Source organism: Aquarana catesbeiana, linkage group LG01, assembly GCF_042186555.1.
Source record: "Aquarana catesbeiana isolate 2022-GZ linkage group LG01, ASM4218655v1, whole genome shotgun sequence".
Classification (NCBI taxonomy): domain Eukaryota; kingdom Metazoa; phylum Chordata; class Amphibia; order Anura; family Ranidae; genus Aquarana; species Aquarana catesbeiana.
This window is the reverse complement of record NC_133324.1, coordinates 619,343,661-619,364,839: the sequence shown is the minus strand read 5'-3', so window position 1 is coordinate 619,364,839 and position 21,179 is coordinate 619,343,661. Positions and strand designations below refer to the sequence as shown.

General features: G+C 44.8%; 2 protein-coding genes across 3 annotated transcripts in view; one reads left to right on the top strand and one right to left on the bottom strand.

The window, feature by feature from the left end:
* ABRAXAS1 (abraxas 1, BRCA1 A complex subunit) overlaps nucleotides 1–2,547 on the bottom strand; it is a 62,079-nt gene extending 59,532 nt beyond the window's left edge. The window contains exon 1 of the mRNA XM_073600304.1: nucleotides 2,522–2,547. The gene's annotated coding sequence lies outside the window, so the exon portion shown is untranslated. The remainder of the gene's footprint in view (nucleotides 1–2,521) is intronic.
* The window catches only part of GPAT3 (glycerol-3-phosphate acyltransferase 3), a 117,548-nt gene that overhangs the window by 3,611 nt on the left and 92,758 nt on the right, over nucleotides 1–21,179 (top strand). The gene's annotated exons all lie outside the window — the stretch shown is intronic.

Genomic DNA, 21,179 nt, shown 5'->3' with positions numbered 1-21,179 from the left:
ATCCAGTATGAAAGGAGTCAACCTCATGATCAACTCCTCTTGAACAAGAATGTTGGAAAATTTGTGTCCGAAAAGTGCCAGTGCTGCATGCTGACCACCATCAGTGCTTGCTGACCATCAGTGCATGCAGACTACCACCACCAGTGCTGCATGCTGACCATCAGTGCATGCTGACCACCACCAGTGCTGCATGCTGACCAGACCACCACCAGTGCTGCATGCTGACCACCCCAGTGCTGCATGCTGACCATCAGTGCGTGCAGGCTACCACCATCAGTGCATGATGACCAGACCACCACCAGTGCTGCATGCTGACCATCAGTGCATGCTGACCACCACCAGTGCTGCATGCTGACCAGACCACCACCAGTGCTGCATGCTGACCATCAGTGCATGCTGACCACCCCAGTGCTGCATGCTGACCATCAGTGCATGCTGACCACCACCAATGCTGCATGCTGACCATCAGTGCATGCTGACCACCACCAGTGCTGCATGCTGACCATCAGTGCATGCTGACCACCACCAGTGCTGCATGCTGACCAGACCACCACCAGTGCTGCATGCTGACCAGACCACCACCAGTGCTGCATGCTGACCAGACCACCACCAGTGCTGCATGCTGACCACCACCAGTGCTGCATGCTGACCACCACCAGTGCTGCATGCTGACCACCACCAGTGCTGCATGCTGACCACCACCAGTGCTGCATGCTGACCACCACCAGTGCTGCATGCTGACCAGACCACCACCAGTGCTGCATGCTGACCAGACCACCACCAGTGCTGCATGCTGACCACCACCAGTGCTGCATGCTGACCACCACCAGTGCTGCATGCTGACCTGACCACCACCAGTGCTGCATGCTGACCATCAGTGCATGCTGACCAGACCACCACCAGTGCTGCATGTTGACCTGACCCTCAGTGCATGCTGACCACCACCAGTGCTGCATGCTGACCTGACCCTCAGTGCATGCTGACCACCACCAGTGCTGCATGCTGACCTGACCCTCAGTGCATGCTGACCACCACCAGTGCTGCATGCTGACCTGACCCTCAGTGCATGCTGACCACCACCAGTGCTGCATGCTGACCTGACCATCAGTGCATGCTGACCACCACCAGTGCTGCATGCTGACCCTCAGTGCATGCTGACCCTCAGTGCATGCTGACCACCACCAGTGCTGCATGCTGACCTGACCCTCAGTGCATGCTGACCACCACCAGTGCTGCATGTTGACCTGACCCTCAGTGCATGCTGACCACCACCAGTGCTGCATGCTGACCTGACCCTCAGTGCATGCTGACCACCACCAGTGCTGCATGCTGACCTGACCCTCAGTGCATGCTGACCACCACCAGTGCTGCATGCTGACCTGACCCTCAGTGCATGCTGACCACCACCAGTGCTGCATGCTGACCTGACCCTCAGTGCATGCTGACCACCACCAGTGCTGCATGCTGACCTGACCCTCAGTGCATGCTGACCACCACCAGTGCTGCATGCTGACCTGACCCTCAGTGCATGCTGACCACCACCAGTGCTGCATGCTGACCTGACCATCAGTGCATGCTGACCACCACCAGTGCTGCATGCTGACCATCGGTACATGCTGACCAGACCACCACCAGTGCTGCATGCTGACCATCAGTGCATGCTGACCAGACCACCACCAGTGCTGCATGCTGACCAGACCACCACCAGTGCTGCATGCTGACCAGACCACCACCAGTGCTGCATGCTGACCAGACCACCACCAGTGCTGCATGCTGACCAGACCACCACCAGTGCTGCATGCTGACCAGACCACCACCAGTGCTGCATGCTGACCACCACCAGTGCTGCATGCTGACCACCACCAGTGCTGCATGCTGACCAGACCACCACCAGTGCTGCGTGCTGCATGCTGACCATCAGTGCATGCTGACCAGATCACCACCAGTGCTGCATGTTGACCAGACCACCACCAGTGCTGCATGCTGACCATCAGTGCATGCTGACCACCACCAGTGCACGCAGACCATCAGCTGCAGCACTGATCGTTGTATTTTGGCAGTGGAAAAGTCCTGCTGTCGCAATATAATAACACAGTAGGAAGGATCACCTGGTCATTTGTTAGATTTTATATTGCTTTAAAAAAAAAAAAACACAAGAATTATTATTATTATTATTTTTTTTTTTTTTACACAATTGCCAAGCAAGGGTTAAATGCTTTGCTAACAAGGTAGCACATGTAGTTGCTGACTTTGATCCACACCCCGTCTTCTCTAAGATCGCTCTCTGTGTATTGCAACATAGTTTGACAGGGCACTGATTTCCAGTTTTGTATTTAAAAAAAAAAAAAAAAAAACTCGGCCTCCTCGATCATATGACCTGTTTTGTTTTTCCAGTGCTACGAATAAACCTAAACCTCACCTGTTTCAGCAGCTTTCAATACAAAGGACTATTTATTTGCTTATTATAACACATGTAATAAATAAAACCTAGAGCGTGACCAGTACCGAAGTCATTGCTTACAAACACCCCGTTCAGACAGAGACCACAGCCTCCGCACATTTCTTCCAGTCCGCTCACAGTCCCGCTCTTACTATTTTTGCCGTTGGAATGTTTCCCACTTTTCCTTGGCAGATACGACTAGTTCACAAATGTTCTCGGCCTTGCCTGCACAGTTTATTGCAGATCTAATCACAAGCTTTCAATTAAACAGAAAATTTAAAGTAATGTGCTGTTGATTTTGAGATTTTGTGTTTTTGATTATTGGCTTGTTGCAACAACCTACCTTTTTCAGACACTGGGGTGCCACTATAGGGGCATGAAAACACAAGCTGTGTGCCTGCTCTGCTGTGCTGTCATCAGTGTGTCATGAGCAGGAGATCAAAGCTTGTTGGCTCAGGTTCACTGGCCTGTGGGCCAAGTCCTGGCGTGGAGGGAATCCTCCATTCAACTCCTTTGTGTACATGGTCTGCTTTTAGCGGAGCTGCAGTCCCCATAGTCAATTTTTTTTTTTTTTTTTTTTTTTTTAAACTCCCCCTGTGATTGTTAATACTTGTACATTATAATTGGATTACTACAAAAACAAATGGACTAGAAGGCGCATTCCCCTAGTGCCATTATTGGATCCTGTCTAAATTGTCCTTAGTATGTATGAATGTGAGTTAGGGACCTTAGATTGTAAGCTCCTTGAGGGTAGGGACTGATGTGAATGTACAATGTATATGTAAAGCACTGCGTAAATTGATGGCGCTATAGAAGTAACTGAAATAATAATAATTATTGAAAACATCTATTAGCAACAAAAAGCTACTACAAATGGATACTCAAAGTAGCAACTGGTCTTTACCAGTTGCTACTTTGAGTATCCAATTGTAGTAACTTTTTGTTGCTAATGTCTGTGGCCAATGAACCACAAGACAGCATACAGTGTGGATGCACGTACACAAATTGCATCATAGGGGTGTCAAGCTGAGGCATTTTGGGGGGCGCACCCTTTTCCTCAGAGCTAGGCTACTTAAGACAACAATGCACAGTTGCTTAAAGTGTTACTAAACCCAGTAATATGAAAATAGTTCATCCGCCCCCCCTCTGCAGTGCCCACAGCTTATAAATCTTTATACATTAAAATACTGCCACTAGATACCATTTTGGCTGATCTGTATACCCTGATCACGTGATAAACTGCAGGGTCTGCCCGAGTGCTGAGTGTTCAGGTAGGAGGAGATTTCCACTACAGCCTGTGTCCTCATGCTGTTATGGGAGGAGGATCATCCATCAATCAAGATGTGACATCCCACCCACTGTGTTCTTTTTTAGTTACTGGGCATGGAGGAGGAGGAGGGAGGGACAGGGCTGTCATTTAGGATCTGTATACACGCCCACATATGTGATGTCAATACCATGTGACCTGAATAGCTCAGCTCAACAAGGAAATATTCTCTCCAGCAATAGAGACCAAACTGAGCATGTGCAGGGGGACCACTCAGACTCTCTTATCTGATCTTGCTCGGAGAGACCCTGCGGGAGGGGGAGGATCTGTGCATACAGTATCAAAGAGCCTTTTTACACAATACAGAGGATTAACCCCTTAAAGCAGCGTTCCTCCCAAAAGTAGAAATTGCGCTCATTTGTCTACCCCCCCCCCAATCCGTTGCCACATTTGGTACCTTTTCAGGGGGGGGAGGTGGGAGCGGATACCTGTCTGTGACAGGTATCCTATCCCCACTTCCGGGAGTCCGGGCCGAGGCGAATTACGTCACAGCTCTGCTCCCTCCTCCTTCCCTACCACCGGGCCAGTAGGAGAGCGCAGCGGTGCCTCACGCATGCACCGTAGGGACCCAGCCGGCGTGAAGCCAGAATGCTACACTGCTGGGTTACCTTACCTGCAATGACGGCGGCAGCACCTGACAGCTGACGGAAACATCAGCTTCAGTCCCGACATCACTGGACTCCAGGACAGGTAAGTGTCCTATTATTAAAAGTCAGTAGATGCAGTATGTGTAGCTGCTGGCTTTTAATTTTTGCAGCAGTGGGCGGACCTCCGCTTTAAGTTCCACAATGAGTATAACAAGCATGCTTTTCTGCAGATACAGACAGATTTTACTGTTGTGGGTTTAGTAACACTTTAAGGTCACAACTGTAAAGCCCCACCCAAAAAAAGAGGGGGGGGGGGGTGTTTAAGAAGAAGACAAAACATTTTTTGACACGGACTGCCAAGAAATACTTATGAAGATGTATTACAAAAATTTGAAAATTCATAAACCTACAATAATGTAGGTTTATGAATTTTCATAATACATATAAGTATTCTTTGGCAGTCTGTGTCAAATTTTTTTTTTTTCTTCTTCTTAAATCCCCTCCCCCTTTTTTTTTTTTTTTTTCCGTGGGACTTTTTCATTTGTGACCTTTTTATTTAAGCGCCTGTGCACCCCCATGATGTAATTGGGGTACGTGCATCTGCACTGTAGCGTGTGCCCTCTGTCTTCCTTGCTCTGTCACAAGTGATCTCGGGTGCCTGGCGGTCATCGTGCTTCAGCTCCGGGGACACACTGCGGGCACCTTCTACAGCAGTTTAAAGAGCCAACGTACAACTACGACTGCTCGCCAGGGGAGCCAACCTGGGTGTAGTATAACTGCGTCTGGTCGGGAAGCGGTTAAGATATTACTCTAGCACTGCCCGTTTTGTTACTAATAGTATCCGCTGGCTCTCATTGGGATTCCCGCTTCTTTGTCTACAGTTTTTTGGTTACGGTGACAACACTTTACATGGTGAGTGACAGAAGAGTATCTTATAAATTTAGTAGACCTTTGTTATACCCGTTATCCTTTTTGTTTTAAATATTGGCACAAAACCTTCAGGCTTCTGCTAGAAAGCTGAACATGTAGAGGAACTTCATCTTTCAGCATGACAACGACCCAAAGCATACACCCAAATCAACAAAGGAATGGCTTCACCAGAAGAAGATTAAAGTTTTAGAATGGCCCAGTCAGAGCACAGACATGAATCCCATTGAAAATCTGTGGGGTGATCTGGAGAGGGCTGTGCACAGGAGATGCCCTTGCAATCTGGCAGATTTGGAGTGTTTTTGCAAAGAAGAGTGGGCAAATATTGCCAGGTCAAGATGTGCCATGCTGATAGACCCATACCCAAAAAGGCTGTGCTGTAATAAAATCAAAAGGTGCTTCAACAAAGTATTAGTTTTAAGGGCGTGTACCATGGGTGTGCGCAGCCCATTGCTTTAGGATGTGCACCCCAAAGTTCAAACACACATGCGCGTGTGTGTGCGTATTTATACAGTGTCAGTAATTTTTTATTTTTTACAATTATTTTTTTTTTTCTTTCCAGGGGATTGTCTACCCATCACCTGCTCATAATTGATGGGTAGATCGTGATCAACAGGTTGTTGAGCCCCAGTTGAGGGTGTGCCCAGGCACACCCTGTGCGCGTGCCTATGGTGTGTACACTTATGCCACCATATTTAATTTTTTAATTTTTTTTTTTCTTCCCTCCACCTAAAAGATTTCAGTTTGCTGTTCAACTGAGTTGTACAGTTTATAGGTCACATTAACCACTTCAGCCCCGGAAGATTTCTGATTTCCCCCCCTTAATGACCAGACTTTTTTTTTTGATTCGGCACTGCGTCGCTTTAACTGACACAGTTGTGCGAAACTGTACCCAAACAAAATTGTCGTCCTTTTTTTTCCCACAAATAGAGCTTTCTTTTGGTGGTATTTGATCACCTCTGCGGTTTTTTATTTTTTGATTTTGCTTTAAACAAAAAAAAAAAAAAAAATGTTTTTACTTTTTGCTACAATAATCCAAAACAAATTTTTAAGAAACGAATTCATCGTCAGTTTAGGCCAATATGTATTCTACATATTTTTGGTAAAAAAATCACAATAAGCGTATATTGATTGGTTTGCGCAAAAGCTAGTGTCTACAAAATAGGGGAAAGATTTATGGCATTTTTTTTCTACTAGTAATGGCGGCGATTTGCGTTTTTTTTTTTTTTTTTCTTTGCGGGACTGCGACATTTCGGCGGACAGATCACACTTTTGACACTTTTTTTTTTGGGACCATTGACCTTTATACAGCGATCAGTGCTATAAAAATGCACTGCTTACTGTATAAATGTCACTGGCAGGGAAGGAGTTAACACTAGGGGCAATCAAGAGGTTAAGTGTGTTCCCAACTGGGGGGGGGGGTGGGACTGACTGGAGGAGGAGACAGATCACTGTTCACTGTTTTACATACACAGATCCCCATTCCGGCTCTCGTGCCCACGATCGCGGTTGGCCGGCGCACATCGCGGACGCCGGCCACGTGCATCGGGTCCCCCGCCATGCAGCGAGCGCACGCCTGCTATGGCTCTTAAAGGAGCCAACGTACCAGTAAGGCGCTTCGTGGGAACGAGCCGCCCTATAATGACGCTGACTGGTTGGCAAGTGGTTAAAGGTGGAAAAAGTAATGCAATTATTTATCTTTCTCTCATTTTTTTACATCACAGTAACCTGACATTTACCAGGGGTGTGTAGACTTTTTATATCCACCGTATATACATATACCCCCCCCAAATGATCTCTTTTGTAAAGTAGACCGTCCAAGGTATTTGGTAAGAGGCATGGCGAGTTTTTTTTTAAGTTGTAATTTTTTTGTCACATTTGTTTGGAAAATTAAATAACTTTTTTTCACAATTTTTTTTTTTTTTTTTTTTTTTTTTAATCAACACTGTGACAGCAATCGTTTGAATTGTCATGAATTGGTTTCCTATCATGACCACTTCCTTTTTGTTGACATGCTGTGCTTGACTACAGCTAATCACATGGTACACGGTGCTGTGATTGGGCCTATCACAGCATCGCTACAGAAAACATGGCTCCTATGAATGAAACTAATTTATACCAGTTGTGTATACAATGCAATGCATACAAGTTGTGTATACATTGTGATCACATAGTGATCATATGATTCCCCCGGCCACTCAAAGTGGCTGGTACAAGGAACCATAATCCGCTGTGTCTGGGGGGCGCACCAGTGTACATGTGCAAAGCAACGTTTATATGCGTTGCTGAGCCTGCTTGTGCTGCCCACCCACAGTAAAAGTACTGTGGGCAGTCTTTAACCACTTCAATACCAGGCACTTAGACACCTTCCCGCCCAGGCCAATTTTCAGCTTTCAGCGCTGTCGCAATTTGAATGACAATTGCGCGGTCATGCAACACTGTACCCAAACAAATTTTTTATCATTTTGTTCCCACAAATAGAGCTTTCTTTTGGTGGTATTTGATCACCTCTGCGATTTTTATTTTTTGCGCAACAAATAAAAAAAGACCGAAAATTTTGAAAAAAAACAATTTTAATCTTTGTTTCTGTTAAAAATGTTTGTAAATAAGTACATTTTCTTCTTCAATGACGGGCACTGATATGGCTGCACTGACGGGCACTGATATGGCTGCACTGACGGGCACTGATATGGCTGCACTGACGGGCACTGACATGACGGGCACTGACGGGCACTGACATGACGGGCACTGACGGGCACTGATATGGCTGCACTGACGGGCACTGACATGACGGGCACTGACATGACGGGCACTGATAGGTGGCACTGGTATGCGGCACTGATGGGCACTCGTAGGTGGCATTGTTGGGTACTTATGGGTGGCACTGATAGTTGGCACTGATGGGCACTGACAGGTGGCACAGATGGACACAGATGGGTGGCACTGATGATACTGATTGTTTGCACTGATGCCCCTAAGGGTGGCATTGCTGGGCATCACTGCAACATAATGGTGCCAATCAGTGCCCATTTGTGGGCACTGATTGGCACAGATTGGGCACATGTGGATGGCCATGGGGTACATACCTGGCCATCCACATGTTGCCCCTTCCCTGGTGGTCCTAGTGGCGATCCCTGGTGGTCCAGTGTGGTGATCTGAGGGGGGCTGCGCTGATAAATAATCAGCGCAGACCCCCCCTGCCAGGAGAGCCGCCGATCGGCTCTCCTCTACTCGCGTCTGTCAGACGCGAGTGAGGAAGAGACGATCAACGGCTCTTCCTATTGACAGCGTGATCAGCTGTGATTGGACACTGCTGATCACGTGGTAAAGAGCCTCCGCCGGAGGCTCTTTACCAAGATCGGTGTAGCGGTGTCAGACTGACACAACGATCCACCGATCACCGCGATGCGTGCCCCTGTGGGCGCGCCGTGGCATGTTATCCTGCTGGACGTCATATGACGCCCAGTCAGGCTAACTGAACCACCGCCCGGCCGTCATCTGCTATGGGCCGGGCGGGAAGTGGTTAAAGCGCTTAACGGATCAAGTTATGTAGCAAACATGGCAGTTAGAGTGGTGAGACAAACCATTTACCAGGGGTGCTTACAATGATCCACTTTTATATAAAACCTTTTTCCCAAAAGAAAAAAAAATGTTGCTGTAACTGACTAAAAGGTGTTAGCTAAAGTTCAGTTTTAAAGCAGAACTAGAGTCCAAAGTCCCACACCAGTATCTTCTACTCAGCTGCTTTTTATTGATGTCAGTTGACGGGGGAGATGTCCTTTGCTTATTTGTTGTGATGACCATAGGAAGTAAGCGGAAATGTTCAAGCGGGGACACCTTTTTTGATGAAATCTGTTCGAAAGGGGATTTCCCCTCACTAGTAAAGTACCCAACTGCACAGATCACAAAAAGAAAACTTGACAGATGTTCTAACCCTAAAATGAAACTAGTTTTGGTGTAGATACTCGTTAAAGAATATGTAAACCTGGCATTTCATATTCCTGATATGCGACTGCTGTACCATGTACTTGTATGAGAAAGTATCCTGTTCTCCTTGTTTTGCTTCTTTTGTGTGAAATCCCTGGTGTTCCTGCCAGTTCCCCTGCTTTTTTATTAAAAACTGACCACACTAGACAGAACACAGCATTGTCAGTTCTCTAGCTGTGCTGGGAACTCCGCCTGCTCTCTCCAATGATCAGACTTGTCTTGACATGCCCCCCTCTACAGCCATTAAATGGGAAGACCAAATCCTACTGCCTCTGCTCCCCCAGCTCTCTAAGATCCATATGCAGCTGAGAACAGATATTTATGATATTTTTTAATATATACATGTTTTTTGCCATTAATTTCTATTTTAAACTGGGTTGTTTTTACAAGGTGAGGGTTTACATATGGTTTAGTAAGCCTGCTGGAAGTTATCAAACAATTACATGTACCAAGAAGAAATCAGCATTTAGGAAAACCTCTGGGATAGAGACCTGCAGCTGTTCTCTCACCTGCAACATACTTTGTCATTTTTGAGCATTTAAGCCTTGTAGGAATGAGTTGGATGCAGGCTACAGGTGTGGTTGGGGTCAGGTCTGGGAAGGAAGCAGGTAACTGTAGATCCTCACATGGAAGTTTTTTTGTTACGCTGATGATTGTCTGGGGAAAACAGCCATTGCGCACTTTCCAGAACTGTTTGGCTAGGTTCACACATGGACAAATTCTGAAAAGCGATCCCTGGTGGATCGCTTTTCAGAAGGTGGCTAAGCAGCCACTGTCAGGCATACAGGAGGCAGCCCTGCCATCTCCTGAATGCTCGAAAATAAATATAAATATATAGCCTCATAGACTTGAATGGCCAAATTTGACAGGTGGGGCCACCTGTCGACCCAACATGTTTTACAGTCATGCTTCTTCCCGAATCACTTTACGATTGTGGTACATCTAATTATTGCTTAGATTTCCTCTTAATTTTGTTTTTTCATGTTCTTTTTTTATAACCATTTTTTTTCCTTTTTATTAAGACAAGTTTTCATCATACAGTATCAAAACAAACAAAAAAGAAAAAAATATACACACAGTATTTCAATAAACCCCCCCCCCCCCTATTCTTCTAGTTTACACAAAGAAAAAAAAAGTGGGAGAAAAAAGGGGGGCTCTCTCCCCCTATGGTATCGCAATTGATCTACGAATATGCCAACCCTAAATCTGTGCATTTTACACTTCAGAAGGGGGTTTTACACTTCATGAGGCTGTGCAGCACTTTACATTTTACACTTCATGAGGCTTTGCAGCACCCTATTAAGTGTGCCAAACCAAACAAACTTAAAGCGGGGGTCCACCTATCTATCGTTTTTTTTTTTAGTTCATTCACAAACTTTTCTTCTCAGCATTACATACTCACATATTGTGTGTAATATGTCCGCCTGTGTCAGATTTCGTCGGAAAGAATAACTTATATTATTCACTGCAGGTGGTTTCCATCTTCATTGTGGGCATTTGAAGCCCACAAGCATTTATTTCCTGGATGTGGTGAATGCTGTGCTCCCAGCATTCACCGCTCATTCCCGCACATGCTCAGTGGCATCCTGGGAAGCCTGAGACTAGCTCCCAGGAATCTGGGAGAGGCTAGAAACACGCCTACTCCCACGGGAGGAGAACCAGGAAGTGCAAAGAAGAATAGAAAAATAAAAGGTAATTACGGCGATTTAAATTTTTTTAAACAGCATGTCAGCATCTAGGCAAGGAAGAGAATACATACAGATATTGTTCAAAATTTGGATGGAACTCCGCTTTAAAAAAGAGAGGGGAGAGGAATTCTCTTTCCCCTCATCCCTTAAATTAACCCCTTTGCTGCCATTAATATTAAGTGCATTTATTTACATGTGACCTCTCCCTCCCACTTTATGAATTATTTCTTCCTCTCTTTTCAATCCAAATCAATATCTCAATCCACCCTCCTTTATGTGCCTTAATTAAGTGTAACCAATCCCGTGCCTGATTCATTACTATGTATTACTGTCTTCCTTTAATGCCATCAACCATCTCTCCATTGCAATTTCCCAAGAGAAAGGGGGGGGGGGAAATCCCAATTTCCCCTCACCAGTCACATCCTTCAGACTCTCCGATCCATAGCGCAACACCATTTTCCATTATATAATTTAATCCACTCCTATCCTGCCCATGTGTCTTTAAATTTATTTTGTTAATCTCTAACCACATGTACCCATCTCTCTGCCTCCATTATTTTTTCCACCTCGCCTTTCCAATCCATTATAGTGGGGAATCTAGACTGTTTCCAAAATCTAGGTATCAGTATTTCCATTAACGTCATTCAGGACAGCACTTTAGAGAGTGACTCCTCCCCTTGCAAACAGGAAACACCTCTTCCACCAAACTTTAAAAGGAGGCTCCTTTCCACACATTGTCAGTTTTTGTGTTTCCTCCGTAGGGAACACTTCGTGGGGAAGTCAGGGCTCTTGGGTGCTGTCCTTGGGAGCTCAGGTTTCCTGTGTTCACCAAAAAAAGGCCACCAAGCATCAAAAGGATCATTGGCTAGATGGCTTAAGACAGCTATTTCTGTAGCCTACTCTCAGATGGGTTTATCTTCCCCACTGGAAATTAGGGCTCATTCAACGAGGGCCCAGGCCACTACATGGGTAGAAAGAGCTGGTGCCACCCCAGATCAGATTTGTAAGGCGGCTACGCAGTCAAGTTACTTAATGTTTGTCCGTCATTACAGACTGGATCTCCTGTCAGCAGGGGATCAGGCTTTTGGCAGAAAGGTTCTGCAGGCTTTGGTCCCTCCCTAGGGGGGTAAGTCTCTATTATCGTCTCAAGTTCTGTCCTGAAAGACAATAAGTGAAAATTCAAGTTAGACTTACCGGTAACTTGTTTTCCAAGAGTCTTTCAGGACAGCAGCATTATTATATATATATATATATATATATATATATATATATATATATATATATATATATATATATATATATATATATATATATATATATATATATATATATATATATATATATATATATAATTAGGGCGGATGCTCCTGTCCTGAAAGACTCTTGGAAAACACGTTACCGGAAAGTCTAACTTGAATTTTTTGCTGCATTTAGCAAATGTGGGGTACCACTTCTCTTATAAAATCTAGCAAAGGGCATCCCATGGGAGAGAAAATGTAATGGGGAAAATTCTATAGGTCTAAGTGTACCAGAATACTTTAATCTTTGGGCAGTACCACCATAAATGAAGACATGAACCCCTTTTGGTTACATCTCCTCCAATGACTAACATCTGTCGATTGGATATATCTGAGCCAGTCGAACCGGTGTAAGATACCATCTTGTCAAGAACTTATAAGACATCTCCTGTATATGGGAACTTATTGAAGTATGGTGTGTTGCCGTTATCACCCTTTGAATTGGTTCGGATGTAAAATTATAACCTTACTCTCTTTCCCATTCTCTGATAAAATAGGGAGTTGTTATACTTTGGGCACTCAGAACCAGCTTATACATTTGAGACAACATATGACCCAGCTCTGATATATTGGCACACCATACTTCAAAAGTAGTAAGCAGGTTCGCAGCTTAAGCACATTTACCCTGCCGAACCATGTCGGAGGATGACTTCTCCTCTTCTGCAAATCCTTTAATATAGAAACCACCAAGGGTCCATAATTTAGATCATATAGGTGCTTTACATCTGAAGAGATATGAATCCCCAAATAGGATATAGAATCAAAGCGCCAAACAAAAGGAAAGGATTGTTGCAGAGTGGTCATCATCCTCAAAGGAACATGGCTCGGCATCAACACTGACTTCTCAATATTTATTTTAAAATTAGATATAAGGCCAAACCGATCTATTTCCAACATTAATTCCATCAGAGACTCTTGAAAAGGTATAACAATAGATCTTCTGCGTAAGATGAGATCTTATGTTCCATTGATCTGATACAAATCCCCTTAATCCTCCTATTTCCTCTAATCGGTCGCAGAAAGGGCTCCAGCACCATAGCAAATAACAATTGAGACAATGGACAGCCCTGCCTAGTCCCATTCCATATCTCAAAATAATCTGATAATCTACCATTGACTTTAACCCTTACCCTAGGATCTGCATATAGTGCCACAACACACCCTATCATCCTCCCTTCGAACTCCGACCATAAACTCCCACCCCACCCTGTCAAATGCTTTTTCAGCATCCATTGAAATTACTACACTCGGGGTCTGATTCGGTCCATTATGCATCCAATACAATACATGCAAGGCCTGAATAGTATTGTCTCTGGCCTCTCGGCCCTTCATAAACCCCGTTTGGTCTGGGTGAATCACTTTAACTATATGGTCTTGTAACCTAAGGGCCAGAATTTTAGCCAGGAGTTTAGTGTCAGAGTTAAGGAGGGAGATGGATCTATAGCTGGCACAACACTGGGGATCCTTCCCTAACTTCGAGAGGACCATCACATAAGCCAGCAATGCCTCCGGAGGCAATTGGTTAGAAACCGAGACAGAATTAAGGTATCTACAAAGAGAAGCCAACAGGATTGAGGAAAATTTTTTTTATAATACATATTTGTGAAACCGTCTGGTCCTGGGCTTTTACCCGATGGCAAAGCCGCGATCGCTCCGCCTGACTCTTCAATAGAGATTGCTTTTTCCATTTCCTCCAGGGCCGCAGATGGAATGGCCTGCAACTCTGAGGCTTTAAGATATTCCCAAATTCTGTCTTCACACCCACCCTCCGCTGCCCCCATAGGAACTGGATCTATATTATATAGAGACTAGAGCTGCATGATTCTGGCCACAATGAGAATCCCAATTTTTTTGCTTAGAATAAAAAGTTCACGATTCTCTCACGTTTCTCGCGACGTAAAATCTTTCACATTATACAAAAAAAATTGGGCTGACTTTACTTTTTTTTTTTTTTTTTTTTTTTTTCATTAAATTATTTTTTTTCCCAAAAAAATGCATTTGGAAGACTGCTGCACAAATACAGTGTGACATAAAATAATGCAACAACCACCATTTTATTCTCTAGGGTCTCTACTAAAAAAATTATATATGTTTGGGGGTTCAAAGTCACTTTACAGCAAAAAAAAAAAAGTTAACCTGAAGCCAACAAATGTCAGAAAAAGGTTTAGTGTTTAAGTGGTTAAACTTTCCTCACTTACACACCAAGTCTATTCCTTTGACAGATTGTTACAATGTTTATACTTAAAGCGGAGTTTCGCGAAAAAAATTTTTTTAGATGTCAGCAACTGCAAATACTGCAGCTGCTGACTTTTAAAATAAGGACACTCTCCTGTCCCGGGGTCCAGCGATGTCGGCACCCGAGAACGAACCGTCCCTCGATCCTCCGGTGCTGCCGCCGCCATTCTCACTGAGGGAATCAGGAAGTAAAGCGTTGCTGCTTCACTGCCCTGTTCCCTACGGCGCATGCGCAAGTCGCGCTGCGCGTCTACACTGGTCCCCGTTGTGTTGTGGGAACTGTGTATTTCCCACAACACAATGGGGGTGGGCGGGGGTTTTGCAGCTAGCTGCGGCTAGCTATTCCCGGAAGTGGGTGAAGATACCTGTATTATACAGGTATCTGCACCCCCCTCCCCCCTGAAAGGTGCCAATTGTGACACCGGGGGTGGGGGGGGGAATCCGATGAGCGGACGTTCCACTTTAGGGTGGAATTCCGCTTTAAGTTCCACTGCTAAAGAATGTTGTGATTCTTGGCAGACTGCCCAGTTCTCTTCCTTTCTTTTGAGGACTGTGGCTTCAGAAGAGCAGAGAGAATTCTTTGCATAGACAGAATTGTGAAACACTTTTGTCAAGATTGCAACGGGGAAAAAAAATTGTGATGACGATTAATCGTGCAACTCTAATGGCCCGTACACACGGTCGGATTTTCCGATGGAAAATGTCCGATCGGAGCGTGTTGTCGAAAAATTCCGACCGTGTGTGGGCTCCATCGGACATTTTCAATCGGATTTTCCGACACACAAAGTTGGAGAGCAGGAGATAAAATTTTCCGACAACAAAATCCGTTGTTGGAAATTCCGATAGTGTGTACACAAATCCGACGGACAAAGTGCCACGCATGCTCAGAATAAATAAAGAGATGAAAGCTATTGGCCACTGCCCTGTTTATAGTCCCGACGTACATGTTTTACGTCACCGCGTTCAGAACGATCGGATTTTCCGACAACTTTGTGTGACCGTGTGTATGCAAGACAAGTTTGAGCCAACATCCGTCGGAAAAAATCCATGGATTTTGTTGTCGGAATGTCCGAACAAAGTCTGACCGTGTGTACGCCCTATAAGAGAGACCTATAAAAACTGAAACTCGGCTGCTATTGCTTAGGTATCCACAATCCCTTATAGTATGAATATGGCGTGAGTCTTGTTTCTTTAATTGTCTAGCCAATAACCTCCCGCCCTTGTTCCCCTGTTCATAAATCGGTGGGCAAAATACCTATGTTTATTTTGAACTTTTCGATCAAGAAACTGTTTTAGATCTGCCCGCAGTTTCTCCAGTCTCTGCACGTCCCAGGTTTTAAGTGGGCCTTATGTTTAATTTCAAGTTTATGTATTTCCTCTAAGAGCTCAACCATTTCTTTCTGACTCTCTTTTCTAATGCGCAAACCCATTGAAATCAACTCCCCTCTAACGACCGCCTTATGGGCTTCCCATGCCACTTGGTCAGACACCTCTTCTGATTTATTGGTCTCAAAATATAATGCTAATGTGCGGGGCAGGGATTCCACGCTCTGTTTATCATCCAAAATAGATTAATTCAATCGCCATGTTCTTTCCAAGCTACCAATCGATGTCGGACATATCGTTAAACTTATTGGAGCATGATCTGATATGGTGATTGACTCCATATTTGATGAGTAGAGGTCGACCGATATATCGGCCGGCTGATATATCAGCCGATATTTGGTGTTTTTTGCTTAATCGGCATCGGCTGATTGTGCTGATAAAAAAGGCCGATATCAGCGGACTTGCAAATAACTTCTGTAATAGAAGTTGATACAAGTTGCCTGAAAACTTCTGTGAAGAGACTTCTCTCCTCCTCTGGGCAGCCTGCCAAATCTGATAAAAAGAACCTGAAGGCTCGGTTCACATAGGGGCGACTTGTCAGGCGACCTAGTCGCCTGACAAGTCGCCTCCCGTTCTGTGCTACGGAACCGTTCTAATAGGAGCGACGCAAGTCGCTCCGACTTAGAAAAAGGTTCCTGTACTACTTTGGGGGCGACTTGGGGCGACTTGCATAGACTTCTATACAGAAGTCGTTTTGCAAGTCGCCTCGGAAGTCGTTTGCAGGTCGCCTCGCTGAGGCGACCTGCAAGTCGTGCCGCCCCTGTGTGAACCGGCACGAAGGATACAATGTTTACACTTATCAATGAACTGAGCTCCATGTGTAGAAGTTCTCAGTTTAACAATTTAAAGACTAAATCTTTTCTGACACTTGTTGCTTACAAGTAAAAATCCTGTATTTTCTGCTAGAAAATCACTTAGAACCCCCAAACATTATATATATATATTTTTTTTTAGCAAAGACCCTAGGGAATAAAATAGCGGTTGTTGCAATATTTTATGTCACACGGTATTTGCGCAGTGGTCTTTCAAACGCAATATTTTTTGAAAAAATACACTAATAAATTTAAAAAAAAACTAAGCAGTAAAGTTAGCCCATTTTTTTTCATCCAAAAGTTTTGATTACCTGTTTTTGTGTATTTAATATTTAAGATATAGTTTTTTTTACATTTTTTTTTTTTAATCTAAATTCTACATACAAGTGAACTAATTGGAGGTTTGTTTTGTTTAATAAATGTTTAAATGTAAAAAATTTTCTGTATCACTTAAGGTTGCCTTCACACTGGAGCAGGCATGCGTTGACGGTAAAACGCTGCTAGTTTTAGCGGCGCTTTACCGTCATTTTAGCGGCGCTATTCGGCTGCTAGCAGGGCGCTTATAACCCAGCTAGCAGCCGAGGAAGGGGTTAAATGTGCCCCTAAAGTGCTGCTGCTAAAAGGCTTTGCTGGCGCTTCGGCAGCGGTGCGCATTCATTTCAGTGGGCAGGAGTGGTGGAGGAGCGGTATACACCGCTCCAAAGATGCCGCTTGCAGGACTTTTTTTTAACATCCTGCCAGCGCATCGCCTCAGTGTGAAAGCACTCAGGATATCACACTGAGACTGCAGGGGAGCCGTTTTACAGGCACTTTACAGGCGCTATTTTTAGCCCAAAAGCGCTTGAAAAACGCCCCAGTGTGAAAGGGGTCTAACTGTTAGATTTTATGAGATGAAGGGGAAAAAAAAAAATCGGCCTAATATATCGGCTCAAAAAAATCGGCATCACATATCGCCCATCGGCCACCGCGAATTCTAAATATCGGCATCGGCCAGAGAAAAACCCATATCGGTCGACCTCTATTGATGAGCTTACATAATTCAAATAATATTGATCTTCCAACAACCTATCAATCCTTGAATATACATTGTGTGTGTTGGAGTAGTAGCTGAAATCTCTATCCCAATCATGCAGCACCCTCCAACTATCTACCAAATGCAGAGAGTGAAGGTGCTGTTTAATATGCCTTAAAGCTTTATAAGACAGACAGGTTTTCCCTGAAGAGGTGTCCAGACTGGGGTCCAAGGTGATGTTAAAGTCCCCTCCCGTAACCAATAAACCTTCCCTAAACTTCCCCAAAATATCCTAAATTTTAGATTTTAGAAATCTAACAGTATGGTTATTGGGGGCATATATAGTAGCAAAGGTATAACACTGGCCCTGGATCTTACCCTTAACAAAAAGGAAGCGGCCTTCAGGGTCTACTCGTATTTCTATTGGTACCAAGGGGCATAATTTGTGGATAGCTATTATAATTCCTCTAGCCCTAGAGATGGGAGGAGGTACATAGAACCACTGATTATATGGAAAAAGAGGCATATGAGGGGTTGACCCTACCATAAAGTGCATCTCCTGCAGAAAAACTATCTCTGCCTTCATGTGAAGCAGTTCATACCAGAGACGGCCCCTTTTACCAGCCAAGCAAAGCCCTCTCAAGTCATACGGTACAATCTTCATTCTACCTGTCATTCTCTCAATACTTCCATGGGTCTCTTACTATACTGTTGCGCCTGGTCGGTGTCTGTTCCCAGCCTTCTGGGCTCTCTCCCCTTGGTTGCATCCCAAACCATCCAAAACAAATAGCATATTATGCCACTGTCTGTGGCACATCCCTAAGGGGGGGATGAGTCCGGGCAGAGGTGCGCCACCTGTGCCCGGAGTCCCCCCTCCCTTCTGCCTCTTGTCAGAAAACAAAGTCCCTTGTCTCGGAACCGACCTATTGGGGGAAAGATGATTAAAAACATGAACAAGGGGCCTCATGTATCCCGGGCTTCCATTTATATTCCTATACCATTCTTATTTCACAGTACTTCGGCACACCCCCACTCCACTCAAACAACCCCCCCCCCACCCAATCCTACTCTAAGCAATCAGCTCCTTTACTGTTAACCCTTTTAACTTTACACCCTATTCAGGCATGTCCTTCTGGGGCTACGTTATAATCCTGTGTGTTCACATGATTTTTCTGTCGGCCTTTAGCTGACACCTGTTCAGGGCCATCTTTAAGGCAGGGCAAAAGGGGCAGCTGCCCTGGGCCCTGTCATTGTTGTGGGGCCCAAAGCAGCTGTGTCATACTTGCCAACTTTCCCAGTTTAAATTCCCTCGTGCCTTGAGGTTTTAGTCTCTACCCACTGGGCAGATAAAGGTGCATGCTTGAAAGTCCTGCCTACAACTGTGGTCATTAAGCCTACCATCAGCCTGTTCTGCAAAGGTAAGAAAATTAGTTGGGGGAGGGTAGTGTGTGGTGTGCATAGGAAGGCAGAGAAGGAATTACAGTTTGGGGTGCACAGGTGAGCAATCTCTAGCAACCAATCAACAAGCAGAAATCATGTGCTGTAACCTCTAGCAACTAATCGGTGAGCCAAAATGTGTGCTGTAACCTCTAGCAACCAGTCAGTGAGCAGTAATGATGCACTGTAACCTCTGGCAACCAATCACAATCACTGTCAGACTCAAAATCAGTTTACTGAATCAGATCAAACTGCTATTTATTTTATGTCTCAGAGCAGGTGGAGAGCAAAACTGCATTTTCCAAGAAAATTTTTGCCCAGGGTCCAATCAATATTAAAGACGGCCCTGCACCTGTTGCCATTGTTCTGGTCGTTGTAGTGATGGTTTGCAATTGTTCATTCTCCAATCCGGAAAGTCCACCATGGGGAGCTCCAGCACCTCTGTGAAGTGTTGCAAATCAGCTTTAGTTTGAAGTGTTGCTGTTTTCCTATTTCATGTTGCTATAACCCTGAAGAGATACCCCCCAACGATATTTAACATCAACTGCCTGTAGGGCTTCCAACAAGGGTTTAATCATTCTTCGTTTCATAAGTGTTCTATATGATAGATGTGGAATTAAAGCTATTTGTGCACCTTCAAAGTCAACTGTGGATTTATTGCGGACTACTTTCATAATGGCTTATTTCACTGTATTTTGTAAATAACATCTCTTTCTGCACTTTGGGGGGTAGGGTGGAGGGCACAGTGTACTCTATTTCAATCTTGTCTGGTGCAGATGGCCCCAGAATTAGCTGGAACAGACTGATCACCCTTGGAAGCAATTCAGAATGTTTGTTTTTTATTTCAGGCAGGCCCTTTATACATATATTTTGCCTACCATCTCTATTTTCGTGATAATCAATCTGTTCCAACAGAGAATTCAGCACTTCCTCGTGATATTTTGTCATATCTTGAATATCGGCCACTCCTTGTCTAATATCACCCTGGCCCATCTCCATTTCTTCTACGCTGTGCCCCAGTGCCCCTATAGCCTCCCTTAACTCCTTCACAGCCTGTTTGCAGGACGATTCAACAGTGGTTATAAATAATTGAATGTCTTTCTTTGTAGAAAGTGCACTTAAATGTTCTAATCGGGTCCCAATCTACTATTAACGCTGATTGAGATGTACTTAGTTCAATATTAGGATCACAATTCAAAGGGTTAACATACTGCACCTACCCTGTAGAGGCTGTCTCTGGATTCATCACAAGTCCTTTGCTGATTTTTGCAGATTCACTGCTGGGCTTTGTATTACCAAGACTTTCATTTTCCAAGGGTTCAGCCATCCCTTCTGGGATTACTTCCACCTCCTGAAGACTCAGGTCCCCACCAGTACACTCTCCATCCGGGTCCTCAATTTCACCAGCGTCAGCCATGGGGTCTCTACCTTCTTCTGGGAGATCCCTTTCCAGGATTATACAGCTCTGCCTTGGGCTTAGGGATACATGGCCGCCGCTGGGTGTTGTAATATCCCTTCCAAAGCCCGTCACTACTCAGCCCTGTGCAGGGGGAACATGTCCGGTCCTCCCTTCAGATCAGGGAAGCTGAAGTTCCTCCCCTATTAGACCAGGGTTCTTTTAATTGCGCCCCCTGGATCGGCACTCTGCGCCATGAGGTAGGCACTGAGCCCATTAGCCTGGCTCTTTTCACCACCGTCGAGCGGGTGTGCAGCTGTGCAGGGGCCTGTGGACATGCCTCAGCAGGTCTGGGGCCTGCCAAACCACCGATGCCTATTTTCCTGGAGCCCGGGGATCACGGCGCAACATGCTCAGTCGGCGTGTCTGTTCATGCCATGCCCCTTGTTTTTCCATGTTCAATTGTATATTTAAAGTGGTTCTAAAAATACTTTTTTTTTTTTTTTTAATTACCTTAATGCATCCCATGCATTAAGGTAAAAAATAAAACAAAAAAACCTGCATGTAGCTCCCCCCTAGCCCCCCTTATACTTGCCTAAGCCTAAACTTGATCCTCGATGTGCATGAGAGCCGAGTCTCTCTCGTCT